Source organism: Manis pentadactyla, chromosome 4 (assembly GCF_030020395.1).
Source record: "Manis pentadactyla isolate mManPen7 chromosome 4, mManPen7.hap1, whole genome shotgun sequence".
In the NCBI taxonomy this organism is placed as follows: domain Eukaryota; kingdom Metazoa; phylum Chordata; class Mammalia; order Pholidota; family Manidae; genus Manis; species Manis pentadactyla.
Genome location: NC_080022.1, coordinates 160,450,287 through 160,471,312, shown reverse-complemented (window position 1 = coordinate 160,471,312; position 21,026 = coordinate 160,450,287). Strand labels below are relative to the sequence as shown.

Sequence of the window (21,026 nt, the reverse complement as noted above, 5' to 3'; positions counted from 1 at the left end):
TGTCCCTTTCTCTCCTCCCTTCCCACAATCCCAGTACCATTGGTTTTGACAATTTAATATCACACCCCTTTCAGGCTCCATTCTCCAGGACAAGGACATCCTTGGTAGCAGAAAGGGGCTCACAAACCACTGTATTTTCATGACCGAATGAGAAGTTTATTTCTCCAAGGTACAAAGAGGTGACTACCAGACATTTGTCCCCAAAACCACTTGTAAGATCAAAGACCTCAGCTGAGCTACTGAAGTGTTTATTGGCCAAGTACAATTGTCAAAATTTAGTTTCTTTGTGAACCAATTAAAACAAGATAATTGAAAGTTTTCAGCACTTCTAAATATTTATACCATTTGATGCAAATATTTATTTACATATCATCTGTTTGTAGTTTTTATCACTTCTGCTCTCTGCAAAGCTGCTCATAAACCATTAGATCTCAGCTCCTGGTGCTTAAATTAAAATCTAAACTTTATTCTAGTCAACTAACAGAAAGCTAAAATATTTTTGTTCAAATTCATTTGACGATGTGTATTTTTGACAATGTGTTTATATTCCTCGTTTATAATGGAAAATGATACTGTAGCCATCCTTTCAAAGGGAGATTTTTAATTTTTTTAATAGCCAATTCATTCTATTTTCCCATGTGGTATTCATTAAAGCAATTCTCAACTTTGTTGATTTTCATTATGTCTAGAGAGTGTTAAAGTTTTCACACTTCTACAGTTGGTTAGTAATATCAGCCCAGCTTTGCTCAATGTCTTCTCTATTACTGCACATCAAATCTATGCTAGTGCTGAAATTTCAAGAATATCCTCCTTTTGGAGGAGTTATCCTTCTCTCCCCTCTTAAATATCCTCTCCAGTCACAAGTTTGTTGACTACATCAAAGTGCATCTTCACCCAGACCTTCTTCACTCTTTTGAAATTTGCTTACCTATCTTCTTTTCCTGTCCTCAAGAAATAAAGTTCCTCAGGATTTTCTAATAGTAACACTTGCATCAAAAGACTTACAATTGATAGTTTACTTTCCCTGTTAAATATGACATTCAAATTAATAATGCAAAGCCCTGGAGAAAATTCTCACCACTTAAGAATAGCCCTAGTATACATTCTGCATTTCCATTTGCAGTTTCATCTGTGAATAGTGTTTTACTTGCTACTGTGTGTTCATGTAATTGTGATATTATATATTCAGTTTTATTGTTTTGTTGTCACTTACCATTATAACATAAGCGTTTCCTCAATGTAATTACAACTCTTTATAAAACAACGTTTTAATGGTTACATGATTGTCCCTTGGTAGATAACTGCTTCATGGCTTAGTTGAACTATCTCTTCCTGGCTTTGAGAAGCATGGATGGGGTTCAGTGCATGAATCTGACTACTGAGCCCTCTTCCTGCAAATAGAAACTATGCACAGAGGCAGATGGGATACAAAGTCCCAGACCCACATTGTGGTTATCAGCTATGGATCACAGCAGCATGCTAAGTGTTATTTGGGGAGAGGAGTTGACAGAAAAAAATATGGAGAAAAAATATAAGATATTCTTGGTTTCATGTTGGTAAGAATGCCCATCTAGAATCCATGACCTGGGATCTTTAATAGTTGAGCATAGGAATTTTATGCCAAGAGAGGTGAAGAAGTTCGTTGTAACCCTGCATTTCCCATGCCCTTGCGGGAAAGGGGAGAGAAGGGAATTTGCCCATGCATCCTGTTACATCTCTCAGAAACTGGCATTTGAGACACTCCTGTACTTGCAAAATTAAGAAATTTCAGTGGTGGCCCTCATCTCCAGGTCTCCTCGTGGCTCAGTGCTATGCTGTGTATTTTAATCCTTCTAATTTCCATTCCGGGTTTAAGCTGCACATTTTGCTCCCTGTTGCTGAATCCTGGATGAGCTCTACAGTGTAGCAGCTTCTCTCCCTCTTGGAGCAAGACGCTCGCTCAAGAGGGAGAGGTACCTGACTAAACAAGGTTCACGCGTCTGTCTTCGCCAGAATCTCGCTCTGCTTTGTGTACTTTCACGTGTTGCAGGATCCCAGGAAGCGGTGTCTACGGTCTGCTTCTACACTGGAACTCTGCAGATCACCGGTTGTCTAGGCGTGGCGGTATCGGTGTATAACCTGGGAGCTTATTAGACTCTCAAGCTCCACCCAGGTCCGTTGCATCAGAAACTCTGGGGTGGGACTCGGAAATCTGGGTTTTGGCAAGCTCCCCCGGTGACTCTAATGCATGCTGAGTTTGAGCACCGCTGCTGTAGACCTACCTCTGAGTGATGGAACTCCTTTGCATATTTATGTCAGTGGGTACTTGTGCTTAATGGGGCCTCAAACTGAAGCTCTTGCCCATGCAGCTGCAGCTGGCATGCTCAGGTGGGAAGTACACCCTTAGCATGTGTTTTTCCCCAAAAACTTGCCTTTCCTTGATTTTTAAGTCTCTAGACCTTGAGTGAATATTGCTACTTTTGGTAGCAAGAACATTCATCTCTGCCACCTTCATCCCTCTTGCAGTAGCAAATGCCTCCAGCATTCATTTGTCTCTTTCATTCTCCACTCTTTTCAAACAAACTCGGCTGTTTTTAAAAGTGTAACTTGGCTCCCTACCTTTTCCGTACGTGGTGCTAATATCCTTGGCTGGATCACAGTGCCCTACCCCCTTTCTCTTTCTCTTTGCTTTCAGTCCCAATCATTTGTTTTCTTCACGATATTATTCCAAATTTTGTCCTTTGAGATCCTTCATAATAGGAGATGTGAAGTCAGTGTTTTCATAAGCTGCCAGAATACTATACTTCAAACAAATCTTGTCCATGTCTAATTCTCCAAGTGGGATAATTCCACCCATCAGCCCGACATCTGATCCCACGTGGACTCAAATGTAGCCCAGCCTGGCTTTCCTCAAGGCAGTTTCTCAATCTCAGCACTGTTGCCACTTCAGACTGGATGGTTCTCTGTTGTGGAGACTGTCCTGCACATAGCAGGAGGCTCAGCAGCCAGTATCCTCCTCTTCCCCAAATCTTGATAATCAAAAAACATCTCTAGACATTGCCAGATGTTTCCCTGGGGATTGGGGTGCAATTCAACTTAAGGCTGGCTGCCCCCCTTCCTGAACCACCCAGTGAAGGACTAACACATACGTTCCCTGAACCTGCTTCCATGTTGTCCCTCCCAGTCCCGTCCAGCTGTCATGTGAGCACCCAGTACAGCCCTCCCACCCCTTCCTTCAGTAGCTTCCTAGTAGTCCCTCACATCTGGGCATCCCGTGGGGCATTTAGTCTCCTTTGTTGTCTTTCTTTAATATTTTTTGAGTTTTTTAAGCCTAAATTATGCCCCTTTCCAAACTCCAAGAGAGCATTTTCGGTTCATATCTATCTAACCTAGCCTCTCAAACCTCTGCTTTTCTCCTAAAGAAATGACTCCTTTCCTTCCCCTCAGTCATAGCATCTTTCATTTCTCCTTCATTTCCAACAACTTGTGTTCTAAATGCAAGATCAAAGCACATTTTTTAAACCAATTTCATTCTTCTTTAGCTCTGTAAACAGATCTACCCCAGACACAGATAATTCAAGAAAACAGCTTTTTAAATACATGTACTAGGCAAATAAATACCTAGAGATAATGAACCAGGGGCACACTCCTCTTTAACCATTATCTGGTTCAGGGTCTCTTAAATCATATTATAATCAGGTATTTTAAGAAATCATATCTTAAAATGGATACTGAATGGATACCAAAGTATCAACTTTACTGATAGTGAGGGGGTGTCCAATAAATCCAAAACACAGGGCAACTGGGAGACTTCACTGGAGAAGACAAACCAGGGTTCCCCACTACCCTCCTCTGAACTGAAGAGACTGGAGCCCAGTGTCAGGCTCACGTGACTCACCTGTCCAGTCACAGCAGGACCTGAGAGAGTGGACACCTGACTTGCAGGAGCCCAGAACTGAGCCCACGAGAGCAGTGACCTGCACCCAGGAAGCTCACCCACCAGGGAAATGTGGCCCAGTGGACGTCTGGCTTCTCACAGCCTAGGAAGTCAACTGCCTCCTGGACAGAGGAATAAGCAAGGGAGTGAAGGAGGAAGCAAGACGTGCTCACTTCAGTACCCAGTGCTGTGGGTTTAAGTGTAGAAGCTCCTCCACCAGGAGAACATGGGGAGGCAGAAGACATTTCTCCTTCTCCACACTGACTATTCAGACTATCTACACTTTGCCCCTGTCCTAAGAAAGTTTTGCTATGTGCCAGGTGCTAGTCTAAGTGCTTTCCTTATTGAAACACATTTAATCTTTCCAGCAATCCTAGGAGAAGGCAAATATAATCTCGGGTTCACAGAGGAGGAAACTGAGGCAGAAATAAATCCTTTGGGATTTGAACCCAGGTACTTCATCTCACCTGGTCTTTCTCAAGGGCTTCCTTCTGGGTCTTCAAACCAGGCGTGCTCTCTCCTACGTCAGGACCACTGTGCAAGCTACGCCTCTGCGGGTACCGATCTTGCCCCTCCCTTCCGGTGAGCTGCTCCCTCCCACCTTTCAGATATCAACTCAAATGGTCCTCCCCGACAAACAGCCCTAATCTGGTGCTCCAGATGACATCAATATCCTCCATCTTTGTGGACAAGACTCATCACAGCTCTTACAGTTTCAATTTTCTATTCATAGAAGAAAGAATTTTCAAACCCTTCACCCCAGCCTAATGGTGAATGACTTCGAGTGGTAGAACTATGGTTGTTTTCTGGTTGGCTAGTTGGGGTTTTTTTTCAGTTATTGTTCATTTTTCTCTCTCCTTTCTATATCTTCCAAGTTGCTCAGTGATTATAATATACATCTTACAAGTGGAGTAGTTCCAGGTAATAATTAGGTGGAAGTCTGCCAGTAAGTGACTAGAGTGGATAGACATAAAGATGAGTGGCCTTGCGGAAGTCATTCAATGTGAGGTCAGGGAGCCAGGTGGGTCATCCGTGCAAACATTACAAATACCAAGAAAGGTGGGAGAGAAGGGGAAACCTGGAGCCACCTGCTGGAGTCAGAAGGGAGGCAGAAGTGAGCCACGGAGAGCAGCTGATGATGAAGGGTAGGGCGTGGACAAGGCGGTGCAAGCAATTATGTGAAGCAAGAGCAACATAACAAGTGATCTGGAAGAGCTAATAGGGTCCAGGGCAGATAGACCTGCCCCTTATGTAGTTGTCCTTTAGAAGTAGAACCAATAGTGGCCCCTATTGGAGAGGACTGTGGAGGTGGGAAAGCCTAGCTCCACTCAGGTGAGAAGTTGGACAAAGAAGGCAAAGACAGACGTAGGTTTTCTCACCTTAGAGCAGGGAGCCAGAAAGTCCAAGGAAAGGATCAGAGCAAGCAGGATGAAGGGCATGGACCCCCGGAAGGAGGGGCAGGAAAAAAGGGGCTAAGGACAGCTCTAGTGCAGGTTTTCACTTGGCACAGAAGATCTGATTAGTGTGTGAAGGATCAGAAGGCTGGGAAGCTGGTTGGGCACATAGGGCCAGCCCCATGGGCATGCATCCGCTGCAGTCACCCAGGACCCCATGCTTAGTTTAATGCCCTGTTGCCACTGTCTTGAAGTTCCTAATCATTTTAAAACAAGGGGCCCCCCTTTTTCATTTTGGCACCAAGCCCTGCAAATACGTAACTATTCCTTGGCACAGGTATGGGTGATGGAGGCAGTGTGGGGGTGGGAGGCTGCTGGACAGGCAGGATCTTGCTGCTGGGGAAGCCTGGAGATTTGTTCATTAACTTGCTGCTGCAGAACCACTACATGCTGAATATTCTACTAGACACTGCAGAAGACAAAAAGGTGAATATGAAGTTGCCTGGGTTCATACTCCAGTCCATAAGGAATTGGCACCTTTGCTTTCCTGTTAGAAGAGTTTTAGAGCTTATCAATTGAGGTCCCCTTTTATGAGAAAGAACTTCAGTGTGATTTTCAAATTTTAGGTATATGGACTTAAGAATTTTTTGTGACTTCAAAGGAAACATTTCATTAAAATTGATAGCTAGATATGTAAACACTGATCATTGATCAGCTTCCATATTATCTACAGCAGATTTGAAAGATACTTCATTCCTTGCCAAAAACCATCTGTTTGACGTTTGAATAACTACTTCTTAGAATTCATTATTTAATTATAAGGTTTGGACAACAGCCTATGGGACATGAAAGGGTTTTATGAGTCTGTATTGTCAGCTGGCAGAAAATAGAAATTTGAAAAGAAATGTTTGAGAGTAGAAAATATTATGAGCCAGATAATATTTTAATGATGCCACAGAGGAAAGATTTGAATATAACTGGAGTTTTAGGGCATTCTTGGAGCAAATCCTTAGTTAAATAGCTTTTTATTCTGATTTTTTAAAAAAATTCTAGCAGGGTTATCATCTCAAAACTGTGAGTGCAGAAGTTAGGGACCTTTTTAGGTACTAGTGTCAGCTAACAGAGAGAGGCAATTTCCTAGACAGTGTGCTCTGCTAGGAAAAGCACAGGACTAAGAGCCAAAAGACCTAAGCTGTGTTCCCAAAGCAAAGCACTGTGGCCCTCCAGACCTGTTTACCCATCTGTAAAGACAGGCATCACATGAGAGGATCTCTGCTGCACTCCACCCAGTCCAGTCTAAAGGGACTCTCTGCCTCTGTCACTTCAGGAATTCGTCATCCCACAGAGGAATTAAGCTTACTGGTAGTTCTAATTGAAGGAATTAACCTCAAAGAGTGAAAAATTTTATTGTAGGATATGAAAGAAGAGGAAGAAAAAGGAAAATATAAGAAGAAAGAGTAGAAGATGGCAATAGTGAGGACAGCAACATGGCTGAAAACTTGAGCCCCACACTGACAATCTGTAAAATCCTGGGAGATAGCATTCTCACAGCCACGTCTGGCTGGAGGCCCTATGTTAGGACCTCAGAAGAACAGAAGGGTCTTACACCACCCAAAGCAGTAAATCGTTCAGGACTGAGCATTAAGCACCCCTGTCATTACAGCCCTCCATCCTCCCAGCCACCAGGAGTTTCTCACTACTCCCCTTCCTGTAGATGAGGTTCCTGCTGCTCAGCAGGCTCCCTCCAATCGGTGGCAGGAATTTGGTTCCTTTCACTGGTCTTCTATAGCAGAATTGATCTCCCACACCATCTATGCAAGGTCTAGGGCCAACTTTGCCTTTGCAAATACTCATTAATATATTCTGCTAAACAAAATGCCATCTCCTCTGGATTTCACCCTTTAGTGGTAAAGAAGGAATATGTAAAGTTCTTCCAAATTTAACCATTTTATATCAAAAGGCAAGTGGAGAGCATTCATCCTCAACTGGGGGAGGGTGTGGGGATGCCTCTCGGGGACATTTGGCAATGTCTGGAGGCATGTTGGTTATGACCAATGGGAGGAGGGCCAATGCTGGCGTCCAGTGGGTGGAGGCCTGCAGTGCATGGGGACAGCCCACAACAAGGGGCTACCTGAACCCAAGTGTCAGTAGTTCCAAAGTTACAAAACCTTGAAATAGAGATCTATTTTCCCACTGTAGGAGTAAGTTCATCCCCCATACAAGGCTGAAGCTAGCCAGTTTGGGTTTTAAATAATTTTTCCCCATGTTATGTTTATTTAAAACCAGTTCATACTTGTCTTCGTCAGTTGAGGGTTTGGGGAAAGAACTTCTAAATGAGACTGTGCTTCCCTAGAAATACTTACATGACCTCTGGGTCCCCAGCACTGCTGATCTCTCTAATAGATTCACCCATTGGGATCTCAGCAGTTACATGTTCCAACGGCTCTTCAAATTCAACACCTCTAAACGCTGGCTGCAGGTGTGGTTCAGGCCTTCACCCCTCCTCACCTGAATCCTACCTCCAAATGCGTCATCAGGTTCAATCCAAACCTCCCCTCTTCTCATATTCCCCATTCCTGCAAGTGACTGTACCACCCGCCCAGCCCCCCAGGAGTCATCTAATCCTTACCTCCCCCTCATCCCACATCCAGCTGCCCACCTGGTCCTGCAGACTCTTTCCCTTAGCGTCTCTTCTCTCTGTCATCTCTCTATCTGCATCTATCTTCCATCCGTCCATCCATCTAGCCATTTTTCTCCTCCAGTTCAGTCCCTCAACACTGACATCTGGGTTAGTTCTGTGACTCCTTTTGATTGCTCTTCCTTTCTCCAGGCTGACCCTGCAATTCAGTTACACTGCAATTCAGTTACAAGGAGATGATCTGACGAAGCACATCCATTCATAAGCTTTCCCTTATTTTACAAACCTTGAATACCTTTCTTGGCTTTCAAGGTAAAGTTAAACCGTCACATGGATGGAATGACGTGGATGACTCTCCCTTATCTCTGTACCCACCTCAGGTCACTTTTTCAGGTGGAATTCTGTGGTCTAGCTCTTTTGAGCTACCTAGGGTTTCCTCGGCCCCTGACCTGCCTGAGCCCTTGTACCTGCTCCCCTTCTGCTGGGAGTGCTCTCCCCCGCCTCCTCCAGCTCAGGCCTACTCACCTTGGCACCCCAGCTCTGATGTGACTCCTCTGGGGGAACTGCCCTGGATCCCCTAGACCGTCATTTCCCAAGGGTGTCTCTCAAAATGCTTGGCAAGGAGTGTTCTTTGGTCACAAAAATTGAGGATATTACTCTTCTCTGGAACTTACCACAAACAGTAGAGTATGAAAAGATCTGAAAAAGACTACAATAGAAAGACCTATTTAACTACCTTTAATCCAATATTTCCCAATCTTACTTGAACATTTAACTTCCTTTTTTCACAAACTCATTATCCCTCTTCTTTGGAAAACTCTGCCTTAGTCTGATTTAGGAAGAACCTCCTTTGCTCCTGTAGTACCCCAGGCCTAGCTCTGTCATATCATTTACCACATGTCACTATACTTGCGGAGTCATTGTCTGATAGATCTCTTGCACAACAGACTACAAATGCCTTGATGATAAAATAATCACCACATTTTTGTCAGTATTATATGTCTGAAAACTATAACGTATTTTAAATACCTGATATATATTTGATAAATAAATACATTATTGACCAAAAAAGACCATATACTTTATGGCCAATAATTGATAATTAACATATATTATGTGAATGGTGTGTGCAATAGTTATTTTACCAAAATATCCCCACATGCAAGACAGAATACAATTCATATTATTGACATGCTTTCTGAGCGTGCCATACTTATGCAAATTTCTTAATATCCTTGTCCTAAAGCTGAAAGTCTACATTTGTTTAAACATGTCAGTTTGGCTTCAATGTACACATCTCTTTATTGTTTTGGGAGTCATTTTTGGATTTGTTGCTACTGGTTTGCATTTTGTTTTTGAGAAGACCATAACTAGAGAATACACTTGTATATAACTTGAAGAGAACTCTTAGACTCTGCATCTGTTAGAAGATCCTGAAGGAGGCCTCCTCAATGCCACTCACTTGAGGGTCCTAGCCTACAAGCCTTCGCACCAGGAAATGATTCTTTCCTTCTATTTCTCTCCACCTGCAGACCTGTTACTGCTTAGGAGACCCCAGCATGCATGCTGAGTCTTCTTGTAGGTGAGGAAATCTGGATGCGTACAGACAAAAACAGTGAGGAGAGAAAGCGCATAAAGCAAAGGTGACTCAGACGTGTGAAGGAGGAAAAAAAAAACATAATCAGAACACATAGCTCTCTGTGAGGGAGCCTTAAAGAAAGATATAAAAAGAACTCTAAAAGAAAATAACGTAAATTCCTAGGGAGACTACAGAAGTTATTACAAAGGAGCAATCTGAGAAAAAGAGAGACTTCTTGGAACTCAAAAATGTTGCTGAAAACTGAATTAAGAATCTTGAAGTTAGAGGGAAGAATTTATCACACAGAAGAAAAACTCAAAGAAATAGAAATTGTGAGTGCAAAATGAAAGGTACATATGAAGGATACATTCTATTGTTGGTAAAGGGTGAACAGGTTCAACCTTCTTGAAGAGTAATGTGGACTTTCCAGCTAATATTAAGCTGCATATACCCTATTACAAAGTACTTACAATTCTAAGAAACACCTTACAATATAAGAACCTGAGTCTAAACACAGATGTTCGAAATGCTTTCAGATTGTAACTCTTTTAATAGCAAAAACTCACGAGCAACTTAAATGTTCATCAATATAGAATTGGTTGAGTACATAAGGGCATGTCTGTAAATGGACTCCTACTAAAAAAACAAGATCCATAGATACCAGTTGTGGAATGTATGTCCATAAAAATTCTATTAATAAAAGTATATTTGGAACAAATAGTTTTAAAATTCTTATGGAACTACAAAAGACCCCGAATAGCCAAAGCAATACTGAGAAGGAAGAATAAAGCAGGGGGGAATTCCCAACTTCAAGCTCTACTACAAGCCACAGTAATCAAGACAATTTGGTACTGGCACAAGAACAGACCCACAAACCAGTGAAACAGAATAGAGAGTCCAGATATTAACCCAAACATATATGGTCAATTAATATATGATAAAGGAGCCATGGACATACTATGGGGAAATGACAGCCCCTTGGTGTTGGCAAAACTGGACAGCCACATGTAAGAGAATGAAACTGGATCATTGTCTAACCCCATACACAAAAGTAAATTCGAAATGAATCAAAGACCTGAATGTAAGTCATGAAACCATAAAACACTTAGAAAAAAACATAGGCAAAAATCTCTTGGACATAAACATGAGCGACTTCTTCATGAAAATATCTCCCCTGGCAAGGGAAACAAAAGCAAAAATGAACAAGTGGGACTATACCAAGCTGAAAAGCTTCTGTACAGCAAAGGACACCACCAATAGAACAAAAAGGCATCCTACATTATGGGAGAATATATTCATAAATGACAGATCCAATAAAGGGTTGACATCCAAAATATATAAAGAGCTCGTGCACCTCAACAAACAAAAAGCAAATAATCCAATTAAAAAATGGGCAGAGGAGCTGAATAGACAGTTCTCCAAAGAAGAAATTCAGATGGCCAACAGGCACATAAAAAGATGCTCCACATCGCTTGTCATCAGAGAAATGCAAATTAAAACCACAATGAGATATCACCTCACACCAGTAAGGATCGCCATCATCGAAAAGACAAACAACAACAAATGTTGGCAAAGTTGTGGAGAAAAGGGAACCCTCCTACACTGCTGGTGGGAATGTAAATTAGTTCAACCATTGTGGAAAGCAGTATGGAGGTTCCTCAAAAAACTCAAAATAGAAATACCATTTGACCCAGAAATTCCACTCCTAGGAATTTACCCTAAGAATACAGCAGCCCAGTTTGAAAAAGACATATGCACCCCTTCGTTTATCGCAGCACTATTTACAATAGCCAAGAAATGGAAGCAACCTAAGTGTCCATCAGTAGATAAATGGATAAAGAAGATGTGGTATATATACACAATGGAATATTATTCAGCCATAAGAAGAAAACAAATCCTACCATTTGCAACAACATGGATGGAGCTAGAGGGTATTATGCTCAGTGAAATAAGCCAGGTGGAGAAAGACAAGTATCAAATGATTTCACTCATATGTGGAGTATAAGAACAAAGAAAAAACTGAAGGAGTAAAACAGCAGCAGACTCACAGAACCCGAGAATGGACTAACAGTTACCAAAGGGAAATGGACTGGGGAGGATGAGTGGGAAGGGAGGGACAAGGCAGGGGAGGAAGAAAGGGGGCCTTATGATTAGCATGTATAATGTAGGGGGGCACAGGGAGGGCTGTACAACACAGAGAAGACAAGTATTGACTCTACAGCATCTTACTATGCTGATGGACAGTGACTGTAATGGGGTATGTGGGGGGGACTTGGTGATGGGGGGAGTCTAGTAAACATAATGTTCCTCATGTAATTGTAGATTAATGATACCCCCCCAAAAAAAAGTATATTGTAGAGTACTATATAGCATGACCTTGTTTTTATTGAAAAAAAAATTTTATATAGTTATGTATGTATAAATGTTATGTACGTACATATACTTTTATAAGCATGAGAAACAATTTAAAATGATACCCTTAAATACAACCAATAGTGTGGAAAATGGGGCTGCAGTGTCTGGCAAGACATTCACTTCTTTACATACTTTGGAATAAATCTGTGAGGTGAACTCTTTTACATCATTTTAAGGCTCTTTGGTATTTTCCAAATTTTTTGTAATAAAACTGCTCCTTTAAAAAAAGATTAACTGTTAAAAAGCTAGAAAGAAAGCACAACACAGGAGCCATTTGTAAGTAAATATGGCAGAGAAATGAAAGGGTTCACTAAAGTCGCAACAAAAGCAGGGCCAACTAGAAAAAATAATGAGTGACATTCCAGTACCATAAGAGAAGCAATTGGAAATGTTTATAAAATTCTTAAAACGCGAGTGGACAAAATGTAAAAGCTGCCATGAGCTAACTTGCTAACAGTCATGAAAACCAATCTACTATGACTTTTTTAAGAAGAGCCTACTTTGGTCAAATCAAGACCCAAAGTCAGAGACAAAAGAAGTTGGAGGTGACATGTTTTGTAACCATTTAAGGAACTAGTGCAGAATATTTTGATCCAAGTGGAAGGTGCAGTTCTTGGTACAGTAACTTTTCAGTTTGGATTCAGTAGGGACAGCTGTAACTATTACATGTTAAACACTTAGAATGGGCAAGGTCTCTGTCAAGGGCTTTACATGCATTATTCCTCCAACAAGCACGACAATCTTAGGAGAGCTGCAGGGGCAACTCCTACTTGCATTTTATAAAGGCATTGAGATACACAAGGTGCTTTCACAGGTATAAAAACATAAAGTTAAATAACTGGCTGGAGGTCACAGTGGGAGTCAGTGGAGGATTCAAGACTTGAAACCCCGGCCCTCTGATAGTACCGCCTATTTTCCAGAGTAGGAGCCACAGGCTGAGGCCGCAAAACCTCAACATCGGGTCTCTGTGCCAGCAGCACACATAATCTTGATTTTAAAGAATATTTGATCAAAGTTAAGAGGAGAGCCACCATTCATAACATATATTACCTGATAATTGGCATATTCTACCCTACATAAAACCTGCACTGGTTAATTCCTTTTTTTTTCTTTCTTTCAAGTTTGAAGACCTAATTGGTTTTATTAAGCAATTCATGAATTGGGCAGCATCCCATTTAGCAAGTAGAGAAATGCTCCCGGTCAATTCTCAATTTTCCAGGTTAAAAAAATGACTGTTGCTTCCCAGCACTTCTGGGAATATACAGAATAGAGAATAAGTTTTACTTATTACCATAGTGATAAGCAAATAAGTAAAATTAATATAAAATAGAATTCATTCAGAGTAAGAAAGTGGATGCCACTTCATCTTAAAATTTATAACCTTGGACATGTAGGAATCAGCTTATTATGTATTATAGATAGGAATAGTTATATAGGAGATTTGACTCTGTATGTTAACAATATTCAAATAATTGAAACATTGTTCAAACTTACATTGATGCAATTTTTTGCATATTGTGAAAATTTTAAGTGCAATTCAAGCCATATACTGTAATCAGCACAGAACATTCTGAAATTACTAATAGTCTATTTTCTAATGAGTGTCCGTTGTAAGTTACAGATCATAACCACGTGGGATCAGACACAGGAACCCAGTGAGAAGCTGACATAGCTGGGTGGTGCAGAGTCTCTGGTTGAACACTTTGGCCAGATCATTTGCTTCAGGACCATCAGTTGACAGATCTCAATGACCAATGGCACATAGGAGATTGGATTCCTGACAAGGAGACCAAAGACGGTATCCAGTGGCTTTGGCCAAGGTCCATTCCATGTGGAGATGGCTACTGAATCAGGTCCATCTGCTACCATGTCTGAGGATGGTGCTGGCCTTGCACATCTTCCAAGGGTGGCTCAGGGGTACCAGGTGGGCATGGTACAGGGCAGAGGTGGCAACAGAGAGGTAGGCTTCTGTAACTGAAGTTACCCAGGATAGACACCAGAGAGTCTCATCCATGACCCCTTAAAGACTCCTACGTGGTGGAAGGATGGACTTTTGTTGGTGTGTGGGCAAAATAAGGCAAATGGTGGTTATGGTCTCTCAGTCCCCCCAGGGCCTTTGCCTTTGATGATGGCCCTTGCCCTGGTGTGCACCACACTCCCCGCTTTGCCTTCTTACCTCTTACCCTGTGGTAAAAATAGTACCTCTCTAGGGTTGATCAGTGTGTGTAAAAGCACTTAGGACAGTTCCTGATGCATTCAGCAATCAGCAATGTTACTTGCTATGATTATTAAAAATGAATCCTTCAGGTATTATCCCAACACTTCCCCAGTTAGACTTCCCTGAAATCTCTTTCTAGATGGATCATCAAAGACCATCTTCGATCCCCACCCACCACCTTGTAATTTTGTATTCTGTCACCATGAGTGACCCCTCCAGACTGTCTAGTCGTCTCCCCAGCCAGCAGGGGGTATACTCAGAGGGCCTAGCACAGTGTCCTGCACATACCGGGCACAATAAACATTTAGCAAATGAGCTAATAATTTTAAGGGCTCTCTTTCCCCTTTAAGAATTCAGTGTTTTCTTTTTTTAATGCAGAAATAAGCTTAGGAAAAGCAAAGGCAAGTTTTTATGTTCCTCTGTGGCCTGTAAACCTCACTACCACACTATTCTTGTTTGCTTTATGTATTTTGTATCCGAAGGAAAATTATCAGTACCCACTGCATTAGATAGCTACACAATGCGGTCCCAAGGACAGTGCTGAATAGTTTTCAAAGTAATCAGTGATACTGCTATGAAATTGTTGCCCAAATGAAGAGCTCTTATCCAGTGACTCGGTGAAGTAAGAGACAGTTTTCTTTGTTAATACTTCTGTGGCTACAGAAGAACCTCTTATCTGAGGCAGTAGTAAAAACTTTTCTCAGCAGGTGAGAGCATTCTAAATTTGTTTCTTAGCAACAAGTTCCTCAAAGGACCTGAAAGGTACACAATTTCAGAAGATTTTTCAGTACATACTTTTTGTTTGGAGAAGGGAAAGCTGGGGGATGGGTGGGGTTGTATGTCAGAGCCGTGTTCCTAACTTCTTCCAGTCAGTGACTCATTGACATCTTGTTGAGTCACACCATAGGTTCCCTCTAAAAAAGCCAGGTCAGTAAAAATGCCTCAGGTGCCTACTTTATGTAAAGGGCTCTGAAAGAGGAATTATCCCTATTTTTCCTGGGCCTAGCAGTAAAATAATTTAACAATTTTGGTGATCTAGGATCCCCACCTCAACCATCTCCATGGATAATAAATGAGGAATTAGGTGGCTTGCTAACCCCTTTAGGGATTTTCCAATGTAGATATTGATCTGCTTGGTATTGCAGTTGGCAGCTGGGGAAATGAAGATTGGAGGAAGGCCAACTGGGAGAGACATTGAAGACAGCAGCACGTTTTTGATTGCCAAGAATGGAGACATTTCACCCGAGCAAAACTCTGCAGCTAACTTCCTCACTCTAATTTTGTGGACTTACACCTTATCTTCTTAATTTGTTTTTCCAAACTGGCCTTCAGATAATAACAACAATAACAGGAACAGTATCAGGTAGCATTTACTGAATCCCCACCGTGGGTCAGACTTAGGTTACTATCTTAGATGTATTATCTTACTTAACCCTTACAACAATTCTTTGAAATAGCCATTATTATTATTTCTATCAAACCCAGAGCATTGAATCAATTTGTCAAAGTCATACTATTCCTAAAAACAGGAGAGCTTGGAAAAATTTTGCTCACTGAAGTGACTAATCTGACTTACCCAGATCCATGTGGGTGGTGTGACAAAATCTTTCTGTAGGTCTGAGGACACCGTGACTTGAGTGTTCAGTCTTGGAGATGACCAGGAACCATTTGAATCTCAGAATGCAAAATAGTTCACATCAATCATGGGGACTTACCTGCCATTCCCAATTAAATCTACTACCCTGAAGTATCCCTTTAGATGTAACCACAATAGATTTCTTTTTTTAAATGGATTTGGAAGCAAGCTGAATTGTTTGTCGGGCTGCCACACTGAACAAATCGCCTGCACAATTGGCAAACACCTTCCAAGCACAGGCACACTCTGTTTCTCTCCATTCACTGCCATCTTAAATAAAGAGAAATCTAGCATTGACTCAACTCCCCTCCCCACCAAAACTCCCCAGAAAAGCTTTTTATTTCTTGGAAAAGAAGATTTGTCCACTGATGCCGATAAGCATGAATTGAGAAAAAGAATTTTTAGAAGAAATTTTTATTTAATGGAACAATGTGTAAGAACTGGGCTATGAGAACAAGGTACAATGTCAGTATGAACTGGAAGCAAGAGAATGATGAGCCTAAGCCATTAAACTAGGCAACTAGAGTCATATTTCCTCTCATCAGGATCAGACCTAGGAGACAAGGTGAGCACCAAGTGATCTCAAAATTTAGCATGTTCAGCATGCAGTGAGGTACTGCTGTCGACTTCCATGTTTTCTTTGTGGGCTATAGCTCCCTGTACCTCCAAGAAGAGTTTCCCACTAATTTTTTTTTCATCTCTAGGCTTTTCATTTTTTCAGTCAGTGGCTGCACCTTGAAAGGCAATGCATTTTGCATCAGTTACTGTACAATTTTTTTTAACACACTTTTTTCTCTCTTTGTTTCAGAGGCTACCCTTGAAAGACAGGCATTTCACTTGCAGCAAAATGTAAGTTCATTTCCTTCTAGAAATGGTATCTACTTCTCAGCTGTTCTTCCTAATCTTTATGTCTCCCATCTCACATGGCTGCATTTTTAAAGCCTGGCTCAACAAATGCAGCCACAGTTTGAATCTAACATTTCTCACTGTGGATTTGTGTAACATCATGGAACCTGACTGGGCTGTGACTATACTGGATCTAAAAGCTAAAAAAAGTGGGGAGGAATAAGTCAGGCAATATTCTCTTGGACAGGAAGACCAGGTGGCACCAGACATTTGCATATTCAGGTTCTCTCAAAGAGATGACCTCCCACTCTTTGCCTGGTTGCTCCTCACAGTCACAGTTTCATGTTTGACAGCTATCTTAGTAAGCCCCTCCTGCGTGTACTGCATTCCGGCCACTCTGTCAGCCACTCTTCTCTCTAGAATGAATTTCCCATGTACATTGCTTTACACTTGGTACTCCCAGCATCCATATCCAAATTACAAACCCCCTCTATTCTAAAAGACCAAATAAAATTATGCCAGGCCCAAACCGGGAGTTCTGAATATTTTAGACTTTTGCTTTTGAGAATTAGGATATGAATACTTTCTTTTCTGTCTTAGTAAAATATGTGTAACAATTTAAACGTTAAAAAAATGAATGCTCTGTCTGTCTCTGGAATAACTTGATAATAATACCTGGATTCAAAAAGCAGGGGATAGGTGTGGATTCATTGTAAAGACTCTACCTATTCAACATAGCTCAGATGGTATTCAGTTGCTTGTCTGGCAAGCAGATCGACAACCATCAGGAAGAAAGTTAAGCAGACAAGCCAGGGTTGCACATCAAGTCTCAGTCTCTGATAAGCACAGAATTTCCAGTAGAGGACACGTCCCACAGGTCACTGAAGCACTTAATTTGCTATCTGTGGACCCATGAGAATCCAGAGGTCTCACTTGAATTATACACAGTGTATGTGTTCTAATAAATTCTCTTTTGAATCACCCGGTCCCTGAGAAAACTCTGTATTCAGCTGAACAGCAAGAAAAACTTAGCTTTTGCTGATTTCCCATGTTTTTCTTGTTTGCTCTCTAGAATAAATTGACCCCACTGCTATACACCAAACTGTCAGTAAGAGAAACTCACCCTTAAAACGATCAAAGTTTTATGTCAATGTATTACGCATGCACTGGAATCTCTTTTTAAATGTCAATTTCTGTATTATATCACTTTGGTCTTCATTGCATTATCAAGACACCTGCACATTATGAATGTTTTAAGCAGCTTTTACCACTAAAGTCATGTTAGATTTTATGAGCAGTCTCCCTTTTCATGTGCTAAGTATTTTATTTGTACAAATGTTAACATGTTAACTTCTGGCTATATTCTTTCTTTTGAACATGGAAACTGTTCAGGAGAAACTGCCTGTGTTTACTTTTCTGCATATCCATATTTGGTAGCTCTTTGTCACACTGTTTCTGCCTATTTAGGCTTACCACTGATTTAAATGATTTAATGCTAAATCCTAAAAGGTAGTTGGAATGTGGTTATGGTGAATATTAGACGAAGGGCAATTTAAGATAGCATTTTGAGTCATTATATACAAAATATGCAACTATAAACACATATATGGCTATTACCTCAAGATCTCTTTATCAAAATTTCAGTTGAAAGACCTTTGTGTCCCAGGTGAAGGGGGAAGATGGAAGATCATCTGTTTCCTCTTACAGAGGTCAATTTGTGATCCTTTAGTTTCACATTTTTTCTCAGGAACAAAGTGCTTGGTGACTTATTTGATTAGTAAATATTCTGAGAAGTAGAATTGCACTAGGATTGTACACAGTCCAGGCAAAATAGGTCTACACACTTCATGTCGTCTCTGAGGAACTCATGGAAATGCGGTGTGATCCATGGAGTCAAGGAACTGTATTTAAAATCATCAGGAATTGTGACTTGGGTTCATTTTGGCAGTCCAACTTGATCCGCTCCTCCAGACTTGGCATTAGGCCCTAACGACCACTGGACTATACAGCCGATGCACACAGAAAGCAACCTGCTCAGCGCTCCTTTCAGGCAAGGCTTCACCTGTAGTGAATGGCAGGGGGCTTTCCACATAAAGGGCCTGGAAATGTGTATGTGCTGTGTAAAATCCCAGCTCCACTGATGGAGGACAGCCTTAGCCAAGTCAGGGAGAGACTCTGGCACGGAGAAAGAGGGTGGGCGATGCGGGAACTCGGGACTAACAATCAGGAGGTTCGTGTCTGAGTCCCAGCTCACTCCCCCAGAAGTGGCAGAAGTTTGAGGATGTTCCTTAACCCCTAAGTTTCTAAGTATCCTTATTATGGGTGGGAGGAGGAGAAAGGAACGCGTTGGCCCTGACTCTGTCAATGGGTTATTATTATAAGCGCACAAGATAATGTTTCAGAAAGATTTACTTTCTAAAAATGCTTTGTGTCTTAAAGGGATTCTCATTAGCTTATTGGGAGCTCTCTTTGTTTTAGTGGAAGTCCCTGGGACTCGGGCAAACTTGGGGCCTTAAAGTCAGTACCACACAGTAGAAGAAAATATATCTGTCCTGGGTCAAATCAAGTGTCTGGAAAGACTTGAATCCACATTTTCTGTTTCTTTTTAACTACCCATATTCTTTGGGACCCTGCCTCTGATGGAAGAGAATTGTCTTCTGGGTGGTGTGGGCGAGAAAGTTGCCAAACAAACCTGAATTATCTAGAGGCCTGTAAAATGCACAATTGCTTTTTAGGAGGCATGGTGATACTGTGTGTTCCTTTGGATTTTTGGCAGTAACGATTTTCTGCAATTTGTGGTTTTGCAATTCCTCTTACACAGACAACACTCTGGCCCTCATTCAATGCCCCACTGGCTCGGGGGAGGGGGAGAGAGAGAGAGATTCCCTGGGGCTCTGACCACTCCAGAAAAATAAGAAATATTAATAAAATAAGTCAGAATGCTTGAGAGTAGTGGAAGCTGCCTGGGTAGCAGGGAAGAAACAACTTACAGTAAACTGCATGGTGTGATGGTGTGGTTGGGATTTTTATCTGGGGCTACTGTCAGCTAGGTGAAGGTTGAGTGAGCTTTGCCTGGGTTGTCATCTCAGTCTCTTTTCTTCTCTTCTTCTGTGTTCAACACGCCTAGAGCAGCGTCCCTTCTGCTGGCTCCCTCTGGCCCCTTCTGACCTTAGTCGGATTCTCAGTAAGTACTCCATCTCAAGGTGTCCTCTGGCCAATTGCATTACCTTCATTTGTGTAAATTACCTGAAGATCCATGTGCCAGAATTTTTGCCCTCCTCCTGGTTGCATTTTCTTCTTCTTCTTCCCCAAAGGCTAAAATGCTCTTTGCAGAGGGAGGTCTGTGGCCCGCATTGCAGAGACAGTGCAAGAATGTAGGTTTATCTAGGCGAGAGTTACTTGTTCTGTTTCTATTCATCACCTCTGCAAAAGCTTTGCTGACTTGTGTTTGCTTTTTTATGACTGCTCAGCACTGTGCTGAAGGATTTAGAGTTGCATCCAGCGTAAAGCCTGTATTCTTTCTCTGCTCACTTCTTTATATCAAAACAGACCCGTTCTCCACGGAGTAGATTCCCAAGGGTTTTGCCCATAGTTCCCAGGCTTTCTTTGCACAAAGGCAACACCACACAGGCCATTTATTTCTTCTCTTTTCATGACTTAAATGTCATTGCCTCTTTTGCTTCTGGGGGAAATATAAAGATAACTGCTAAATGCTAATTGTATAGTTTTCACAAATTTGGGGAAAATACAATCGTCTTGTATGCGTGTTCTAAAGGTTTAGGGAGTTGTTTGTGTTATGACATTACAAATTATGGGGTTTTAATGTTGGAAGATGCTTTCAACACAATGCAGTCCAACAGCCCACCCCAAGCCTCCCTCCTCACAACACCCTTTCTCTAAGGACCCCTTTCTCTAGCCCATGGAAGCCCCATCTATTTTTTAATAGCTCAACACTTCCGCCTTTCTTCTGCTAACTTGAGATAATCCTCAGGTGATCTGTACTAGTTTCACCTTCTGGAGCAGCTCAGCAGTTGACTCCTTCCAAGTGACAACTCTCCTAATAACCTTGGAACCGGATCCCATATCCTCACTGAGCCTCCCTGTCCAAGCTAAACATCCCCAATTCCTCCAGCTCTTTCATATGACTTGGTTTAGTTGTCTTTTTCCACTTGCCCCAGTCAACACATTTTCAATGTCCCTGTTCAAATGTTGCCGCCTGAACCAGAAAGAACACTGCCAACACGGCTGACCATTGCAGGGCTCCCCCGCCCCCAAAATAGCTCACCTTCTGGACCTGTTATTTCTATACAATAACCTAGAGCATATTGCAGATTTTAATAGCACTTTAGTCCTGAGGTTATCCTAAAATCTCTAGACATGTTAT

General features: G+C 41.7%; 1 protein-coding gene across 2 annotated transcripts in view; it reads left to right on the top strand.

The window, feature by feature from the left end:
- ANKFN1 (ankyrin repeat and fibronectin type III domain containing 1) overlaps positions 1-21,026 on the top strand; it is a 359,764-nt gene that overhangs the window by 107,834 nt on the left and 230,904 nt on the right. For both annotated transcript variants that reach the window (XM_057501323.1, XM_036879836.2), the window contains exon 2: positions 16,605-16,645. The gene's annotated coding sequence lies outside the window, so the exon portion shown is untranslated. The remainder of the gene's footprint in view (positions 1-16,604; positions 16,646-21,026) is intronic.